This window comes from Falco punctatus, assembly GCF_963210335.1.
Source record: "Falco punctatus genome assembly, chromosome: 9".
Classification (NCBI taxonomy): domain Eukaryota; kingdom Metazoa; phylum Chordata; class Aves; order Falconiformes; family Falconidae; genus Falco; species Falco punctatus.
Window position 1 is genome coordinate 18041479 of NC_137589.1, and position 8599 is coordinate 18050077.

The window sequence follows — 8599 nt, forward strand, 5'->3', positions numbered from 1 at the left end:
TTACGTTGACAGGCCAACAGGCAAATGACTCCCCCCTGCCATGGCTAAGGTGTAGTTCAACTGCTTTATGCTCCACAGAAGCTTTAAAGTGGACCTCTTCTCCAACCAACAATTGTTGTTTGGTGGTGTTTTGTTTTGTTTTGTTTTTTTAAAAAATCTTTATCATAGTGACTTCAACACTCAAGACAGATTTGGATGAAATCAGGCAAAAGTTCAAAAATTATCAAGGAGGGGACCCACAGCTGGCAATGTAATCACTTAAACCTCATTTGCCTAAGAAACCAAGCTAAATAGCAATTCTTTTATAAAAGCCTCAAGCCAGAAAAACACATTAAATAATTTTCCAATTTTAAGTATGAAGTCGTCCAATCAAATAAACAGTAGCATAGCAGAGGGGGTTTGAGTGCAGTAAAACTTTGCACGCCAACAATTAAGAGAGCCCTGAAGTCTCACCTTCTCTCACCAGCAAGTGAAACCAGCACCAGACCCGATACCAATGGGACAGGCTTAATTTAAGCAGAGACTAAAGAGCTCATGTGAGTTCCTGCTCTGATGATGTAAGTAAGACTTCTTCTCATTGTTTTTAGAAGGTTTTCCACGGGTCTGGTTTTGCACATAGATTCTTTATAACCAAACCCATGTATACAGTATCATTTTAGCATTCATTCTGATCTATAGACCTATATTTTTCATGTGAAGCTCAAACAAAATTTCAAGATGGGGAAGAACTGTTTTTGAGAGAGATTTCTTACTCATGATATAACCAGTAAAATACAGCTTTACATTGCTCAATAATAGGAGCTAGAGTTCCGTTAATGACATTGCCTGCAAGAGTATACTATAAAATGTAAATAGTAGCTTATAAAAAATACTTACTTTATGCAGTAACCAATTATTTATAATACATATGAATAGATAAACATTTTTAATGTACCATTAAAATGACATTGTATTTTTACTGTCTTTCTCCCCTTTTTCCTCGCAGTTTTAAACAATAGAAAATCTAATGCCATGCAAATAAGTTTACACTTTCTGTAGAGGATGTATACTGCATTTATAACTGGAATGCAGGAATAGATTGGTGTGAGAAAGCCTTTAACAAGAAGGAACACTCTTAAAAGAAAAATATGAAAGGATTCAAATGAATAGATGTCAAGTCTTTAGTATGTTGTTACTAAGTTTCTTTCATTCCATTCAGTTACTCCAAACTATACTGAAAAATCATTAAAAAATACAAAACATTTTTATTACTTCCTGTTCCCAAGACTTCCAATTAACTGAATTTTCATATGACTTTGGCTTTAAGAGTACAGTACAGGCCCAATAAGAACCATTCACTTAGATTACAATGGTAAAGTGGGCAAAAATAATCTTTGCCATAGTTCAGCAGAACAATCTACCTAATACAAAAGCAACACATAAAAATGACCCCATGTACAATGTTTGTGCTCATGTGTGAAGCTTTTTCAGATGGTCCCCAAATGATTATTCCCGGTTAATTTAGCATTACGTTAAACTCAATCACATCAAAAAAGGTATACACACAAGTGTTTGGGATTTCATATAAATACAAGAACATGCATAAGAGATAAGACCACATGTCCCCACTGCTCAGTACCCTATGACAGTGATCAGCCAGGGACGGTTAGGAAAAATATGTAGGACAGAAAAAATACACACTGATGTTTTCTAAATTATGTGCTCCAACCTATTGGCAACATGCAGCATAACTTCCTGAGCTTGGGATTTCTTGAGCCAGAGGTAGTATCTACCTCTTAATGCAAATCCACAGCTGCAGTGAATAAAAATGTGTCTCAGAGCTAGCGACGCGTAATTCATTACTTTTTAGTCACTGAATCTAAGTGTATAAACAATACTCTGACCTAGGTGACCAGCTGCATACCATGAACAATATTCATCTCCATGGGCTGAAATTTGTTCACAAAATATTTCAACATTTGTGAATAATCTATAAGTGAAGAGGAATGCCTGTTCACGAACAATTCACAGACAAAAGAAACACTACTTTAGCCAGATAATTCTTTTGTGACAAAGAGTTTGGCCAACTCCCCATGCTCAGAGAACTGCTGATTTTTGGTGGTTTCTCATTCCCTTCACTCCCCCCCCCGGTCCCATCGGGGGGAATGCCAGTAACTGGGGGATGGGGACTACTAAGTTGCCTGAAGTCTGAGTCCTTTACTTCCCCCAGCACGAGGCAAACAGAAATTAGTCAGGACTGCAGCTTCACAGCTAATGTTTCCTGCATACTGTAGCTATTTCAAAGATGCTTCTCTTCTCTTTTCCTTGCCTTCAATTCAAGATGCTACCTAACATGAAAAGCAAAAAGACAATAACAACTTGTATCTCCTGGAATTTCTAACAATGTCTCAACGTTACTATCTGAGAGAAAAGCAGACTACTAGAAACTATCTGCTAATCTGCTAAGAAACATGCTACCTACTGCTGACACTGATGTTCACTATGTACCACACAGTGGAAGTTCCTTCTATGTGTTTGTCACAAATTCCATGTATATCTTGTTAATCCCCTTCAATTTTCAGCATTGTCAAACTAGTTTTCAAAACAGCTAGAGGGTTTAAACAAAGAATTTCTAGTGAGTAGAGGCCCAACAGAACTTAGCCTTAAATGCAGTATCACCTTCTGTACTGCGGACTGAGAATTTCAGGCTGGATCCAGACACCCACGTGAATTTCTCCAAGTAACTTCAATGCACAAAACTAAATGCCATCTATCGACAGCACTCTACATTCCCTATATAATCAATAGGGAGTGAGTGCTAGTTCTTGCAGGGCAATTTAGAAACATAATACACAAAAAGAACAATTACCAAGAGTTAGCTAGTAGAAACTAACAAACAGAGTGCATCCAATTACCCTCCTCACTCCAGAGATCAGATAAATATCTCAGGATATCACACAACTTGGCCTGACATACTTTCACATCCCATTCCTCTCGCTTCCAGGCCTGTCTACCAGACTACAGAGCAGGTTAGATATGACAGTGTTTCATCCCTCACACTGAAGGAGGGGACAATGCAGGTGCCAAGGGGCCAGAGCATGCTGCTGACATACTTCAGGGTAGGCCACGTGGTCCCTTCTCACAGGATTTTTTCTTTAGTCTTGAGGTAAACCCCAAAAAATTCATTAAGGTAGAACAAGAACTGAGATGTCTCCGTCCTAAGTGAGCGCCCACAGATTCACACTCCTGCTGCAGCCACTCCTCTGTGTGGCGCACTTACCTCACTCCCTTAAGACTGCTTAACATTCATTCTCCACGCATAGAGGGACTGTATGCTTTGGAGACGGGATTTACAATGTCTTTATACTTCCAACGTTTATCTAGATCGCTGATTTAACTACAAGCTTAAGTAAAGTCAGGAGTCATCCCTCTTTTAAACGCAGTGTATAGCTGTTCCGAAAGAAAAAATCCCATTGCCAAGCACTGGTGTAGCTACCAGCCCCTCCTGGAACACCGTTGTTTTGTGAGGGCCCAAGCTGGCAGAGGGAGGGATTAAAAAAAATAAAAAATCTTGGCTTAGTTTCTGATTTTGCACTCAATTTCTAAACTAGATTTTCTTTTCACTAGACGACTCAGACTGTATTTTTTTTTCTTTTGTTTTTTGGATGTTAACCAGAGAAGCGTGGACTCTGTTCTGAAGATAAGTTCTTTTTGTAAGTATTCCCATCACTGCAGCATTCATTTGGGGTCTCAGTTCTGTTTTGCACCAATCATGAAAAATAAGCTCCCTGCTTATTCCGTTAATACTGACAGATTACTTGATTTTGTTGTTACTTCTTTGTTATTGTCAAGGTTCTATTTTCTCCCCTGTTTGTACAAGTCCAAAACAAAAACAAGGCATGCCCACTTCTAGAACGGGGATACCAAGTTGAAGACTGGACTTAGAATACTGCAAGCTAAAAATCCATTTTGTTGGGTTTGTTTGCGGTATCACATACATTGTTAGATGACTGAAATACATGAGGAGGGGAGATTGATCCCATACTATTCAAGTTAATGAAATAAACTCCACAATGATAACGAGCCTTAGCTACTAGATTTGTCATCACGTTCCATAAGCTGTGTTTCTACAACACCTACACTGCTTTGAAAATTTCATACTGAAATATTGAAGATGACTACAAGTCTCCTCTATTATGAAGGACTAAACAATAACATAGTATACTAACTAAAATATACACTAAAAAAAAACCCCCATAGTAAATGAAGCCAGAGAAACACAGTATTTCCAACAGGTATGCCAGTTACTAAAGAACTTACACAAATATTCTTATTCTTCTGAATCTTGTTCACCAAAATAAACTTAGTAGGTTATCATCTATGTTTCACAGTTCATAAAATATGTATGCCATTATAACAGTGTTGATGGTACATACCATTACTCTTTTCAGTCTTTGCCACATGAATTCATAAAAAATATGAGCATCAGCAGAAAGCACGTGTTTCTAGATACCACTTAAGTATGTCTTAGTCCAGTAACAACTGTATTCTCTCACACATCAGAATTCCTCACTGTTTTGAATGGCAACAAAGACAAAATATACCAGTGCTAATGATTTTGCCATCAGACCAACCGTGTTATGCCATGCATGCTGAAAATGATATTTTCCTTGGCCTTCTGGTCAACACAACTACAAAATGTATGTCAAATGTGATTTTTTTTTTCATGCATAAATAGCCCAAAAGACTTAACTATGAATCTATTATATCTGTTGTTGAAAACGCAAATGTGGGTCACGTGCATATGAACAGATATGCCTGTAGTTTTATATGCCTGCTTAATGCATTTCCTGATAAAACAAAGTCCTTAACATATCTAATATTTGCCTTAACAGTTATTTACACTATAATCAAAACTGAGACCTGGGAAGTGTGAGAGACTGGAAACAGCCCTGGGAGGGCTAAGAACAGCAAGGGATGACATACCCAGCAGTTTTGTGCTGCAGAGAACAGAGGAAAGGTAGACACCCAGCTGTCCTATGGTATTGGGCAGTCATCTTCAAGTATCTGCCTTTCCAAATGCCAAGTAAATGTTGCCCCCAAATAATCCTTATATTTTCCACTCTGTCTCCCAATCCATCCTGCAGTACAGCCATCACTTCTCAGTTCTTCTCCCTCAGAGCCTGGATCCCTCATGTTTGTGCTTTCACAGCTCCATGGCTCCCAGCTCACAAATCCACAAGCCCAGATGCTGTCTTTTCACTCTAAAACACATCACTCTCAATTTTGAGATACAGTGTCACCTGCTTACTGGGGGCATCTAGAGATATAAATGCTTTTGTCTTTGTTGCCACCTCTCATAAATGGTATTCCAAGGAACTGACTTCACTTGAAAAAGTGTTCATTTCTATAAAAATAATTTTAGTCATCATGTGCATATATAGCATCACACTTATATCTGATTATGCAAAAAAATAAAACAAAATAATTGCTAAGTATAATCATTTTTGAAATGCAGAAGCCTAAGCCTCCTTACAAAGAACATTCTATAATTTACAGCCTATTTCTGAAGTTCAGCATCTGAACTCAAACTACAAGTAACATTCCTGCAACCTACATTTCAAGTTTTGACGCGGGTAACAATTCTGCAGCGCTGCAACATTTGTATGTTTATTTGCCCATCAAACCTAACACTAAACACTGAAGCTAATATTTTCATACTTTACACACTGCAATTACAAGTTTATTTCTATAAAATATAGTTCAGTTGCTAGAGATGTCTCATAAACCCTGTTTTTTTCCTATCATTTAATTTCCAGCCCCTATGGTGAGAATCAGGCATTCAAAAAAAATTATCGCTACTTTAAAACAAAGTTTCCAGACAATACAATGATAGAGTTGGATACAGTTAAAACATCTATGAAAATGGCTGAGGAATAAAGACTTTAAATCTGGCATCCTAAACCTGATTAAACTCTTCTACAGAGCTGCCTCTATTTCTACTAAAAATTGAGTTTGGCCGTGAGTGTGGAATAAGCACTTGAGAGCTGCTGCAGGTTGGTTAACCAAAGGATCACATTTAATGTCCTCTGGCCCACAGAGGAAGGGGAAAACAGCTCACTGAAGTGACACAGATTTCTCAGACCATCTTAGCTTATATGGGAGATAGAAAATACAAAGTTCCGTTTCTCTGGCTTTCAGTGGAAATCATATGTGTTAGTAATTTAATCAATGGTAATCTGACAGACCAGTAACCAAAATGCATTGCTATCAAAACAGAAAAAACACAAATATTTTAATTACATTTACAGCCTATCTAAAGACAAAGACGTATACCCAGTATTAATTTAACAGAGAAGTCTGTTCCACAAACCATGTAGTTCTGCCTAACACTGATATATACCAGTTGTAAGAGGAGTTGGGATTTAAAAGCAGTGGAAGCATGAAGCTCAGCATACTTTCTTAGCTTTTTAAATACTCTGAAAATGCAGTATACCTTCAGGGAACGAGTATTTGTCCAGCTCCATAGGCACACTATGGATTAAAAATGTACCTCATCACTGATTTCAGCATGTCACCTCAGCAGCAGCCATAAGCATGCCAGAGGTGATGGCTGCCAGTTATAATTCACGTCAATCAACCTTAAAAACTTTGCTAGCACTGGTAGCATTTAGATCTATAATTTTTTATCATCAGTAGGTTAATATGTTTTATATTTACATCATCTTCCTTGAAAGAAAAACAAACCTCTCAGCTAAGAGCCCTTTCTAAAGCACCCTCACTTCAGCATGGAACCATTTCATTGTCATTAACTGAGTCACATTTACGCAGATGAGGAATTTACTAATAAAATCTATGAACACTTATCTTGTTCCTCATGTCTGATTTTCAGAATCTAAACAAAACGATAAAACTGCTGATTTCTTCTATTGTTATCAGTCCGTTGTATTTCACGATTATGTTAACCTGCTTGCAATCTCAAGGACTGTATGCATTCAAACATTATACATTCGAAAATTCAATGTAATTTAAAAGTTCTAATGCAATGAGTATAATAAATTAGAAATATTCTGTATATGCATTAGTTTTTATTAATTCCACATTTATTAGGCATTATTTAAATCCAGTTTTCCAACTGATTTTAAATACCTTCCTATAGTCTTGAGGAATGAATTGCCTTTTGCTGCAATAACAAAATTCTGTGAGTGACTAACAGATTTCTAACAGATCTGTTTAAATTATTTCAATTCAAATAACTTCCAGTGCGGGTGACAATTTGGCTGTGGTCTGAGAGTTGCATCACTACAAGCATCCAAAGAAATCACTTTAATACACACTCAGAAATGAACAAATGCTGTTTCTACGTGTCATATTCCCACTGAGACCAGACTGGCAGGCAAGTCTCTCTATTCCTGTAATACCATTCTTCCTCAGGGAACAATTTTTGCCATAAAAGTTTTATTCTCATTGAATAATTTTAACTAACCCTTAAAGAGAGGCACCTTTCCTTGCTGCAGGATAAACAGAATTTTAAAGATTCAGGACTGAAGTTTAACTCTTTCCATGTAGCGTCCGATACCTTCAGCCTGACTACGTTACACTACATCCAATGTACCTTGCTCGAGTCTGTTTACTTTCTTCCTCCTCTCTTTTTGTTATGTTTAATTGTTCTATGCAGAAAGATTCACCATTGGAGAAGAAAGCAAATGGGATGTTGGATAGGACAACTATGGGACATCTAGAGATGTATGTACCATACCCAATACAAGAGAAAGGTTAACATGTCTACATACTATCATTAGGTAAGACTGTGAGAATGGAGAGAGAAATGTGCATTTTATTCCACACACACAGTTGTAGCTCTGAAAAGAGAAGCAGTAATAACAACACTACTAATTATTTAGTGAATCCAAAGAAATTTCTCAAAAAACTTTCATCCCAGGGTGTGGACAAAAATAGTTTATGTTAAAGACGTAAATACACTAAGACTGAAATGCAAAGGACAGTCAGGTTTTCCTCTTTCTGTGCCTAATTGCCTGTCTAGTGTCTAATACGTTTTTCCTGTCTGTGCGAAGATCCACCCCTCAGGTAAAGCTGGTTGATTATCCTGATTTATCAGTGTATAAAGCACTAAGAAACTGAAGCATTATCATTCTAACAGTAGTGAAGCTACTATATACACTTTTTATCTGTTGTGATAGCTTCATAGCATCAATTAAATAATGGCAGCAATTACTCTCAACTTTCCAATGAAATCGATATGGGTCAATGCTGTCAAACCATCCGGCTGTACAGAATGCACAGCTCTTAACAGAACTATCGTATCTTCCACTCCCTCCAGTCTTCTGAAAACACTTGTCCTGTCTTTTTTTCCAATGAGATTATAAACTCCTAGGGCTGGGATTAAGCCTTTCTGTATACTGTCCACTGTTGCTGCTCCAGCCAATAATTTACACATTAAAGACCTACACAGAATTGGTATTTTAATCTAAAATTATGTTAGGAAGTGCTGAATCTTGATAAATCTAGAACCAATTCACGCCTGAACACTCCCCATTAGTGGTCCTAAATGCCGAAAGCCAACAACTGTTGCTTGAAACAGCATTTCATTCTCTATTTC

The 8599-nt window shown here is 37.3% G+C and overlaps 1 protein-coding gene across 3 annotated transcripts in view; it reads right to left on the bottom strand.

The window, feature by feature from the left end:
* The window catches only part of CTNNA3 (catenin alpha 3), a 523251-nt gene that overhangs the window by 250153 nt on the left and 264499 nt on the right, over window positions 1–8599 (bottom strand). The gene's annotated exons all lie outside the window — the stretch shown is intronic.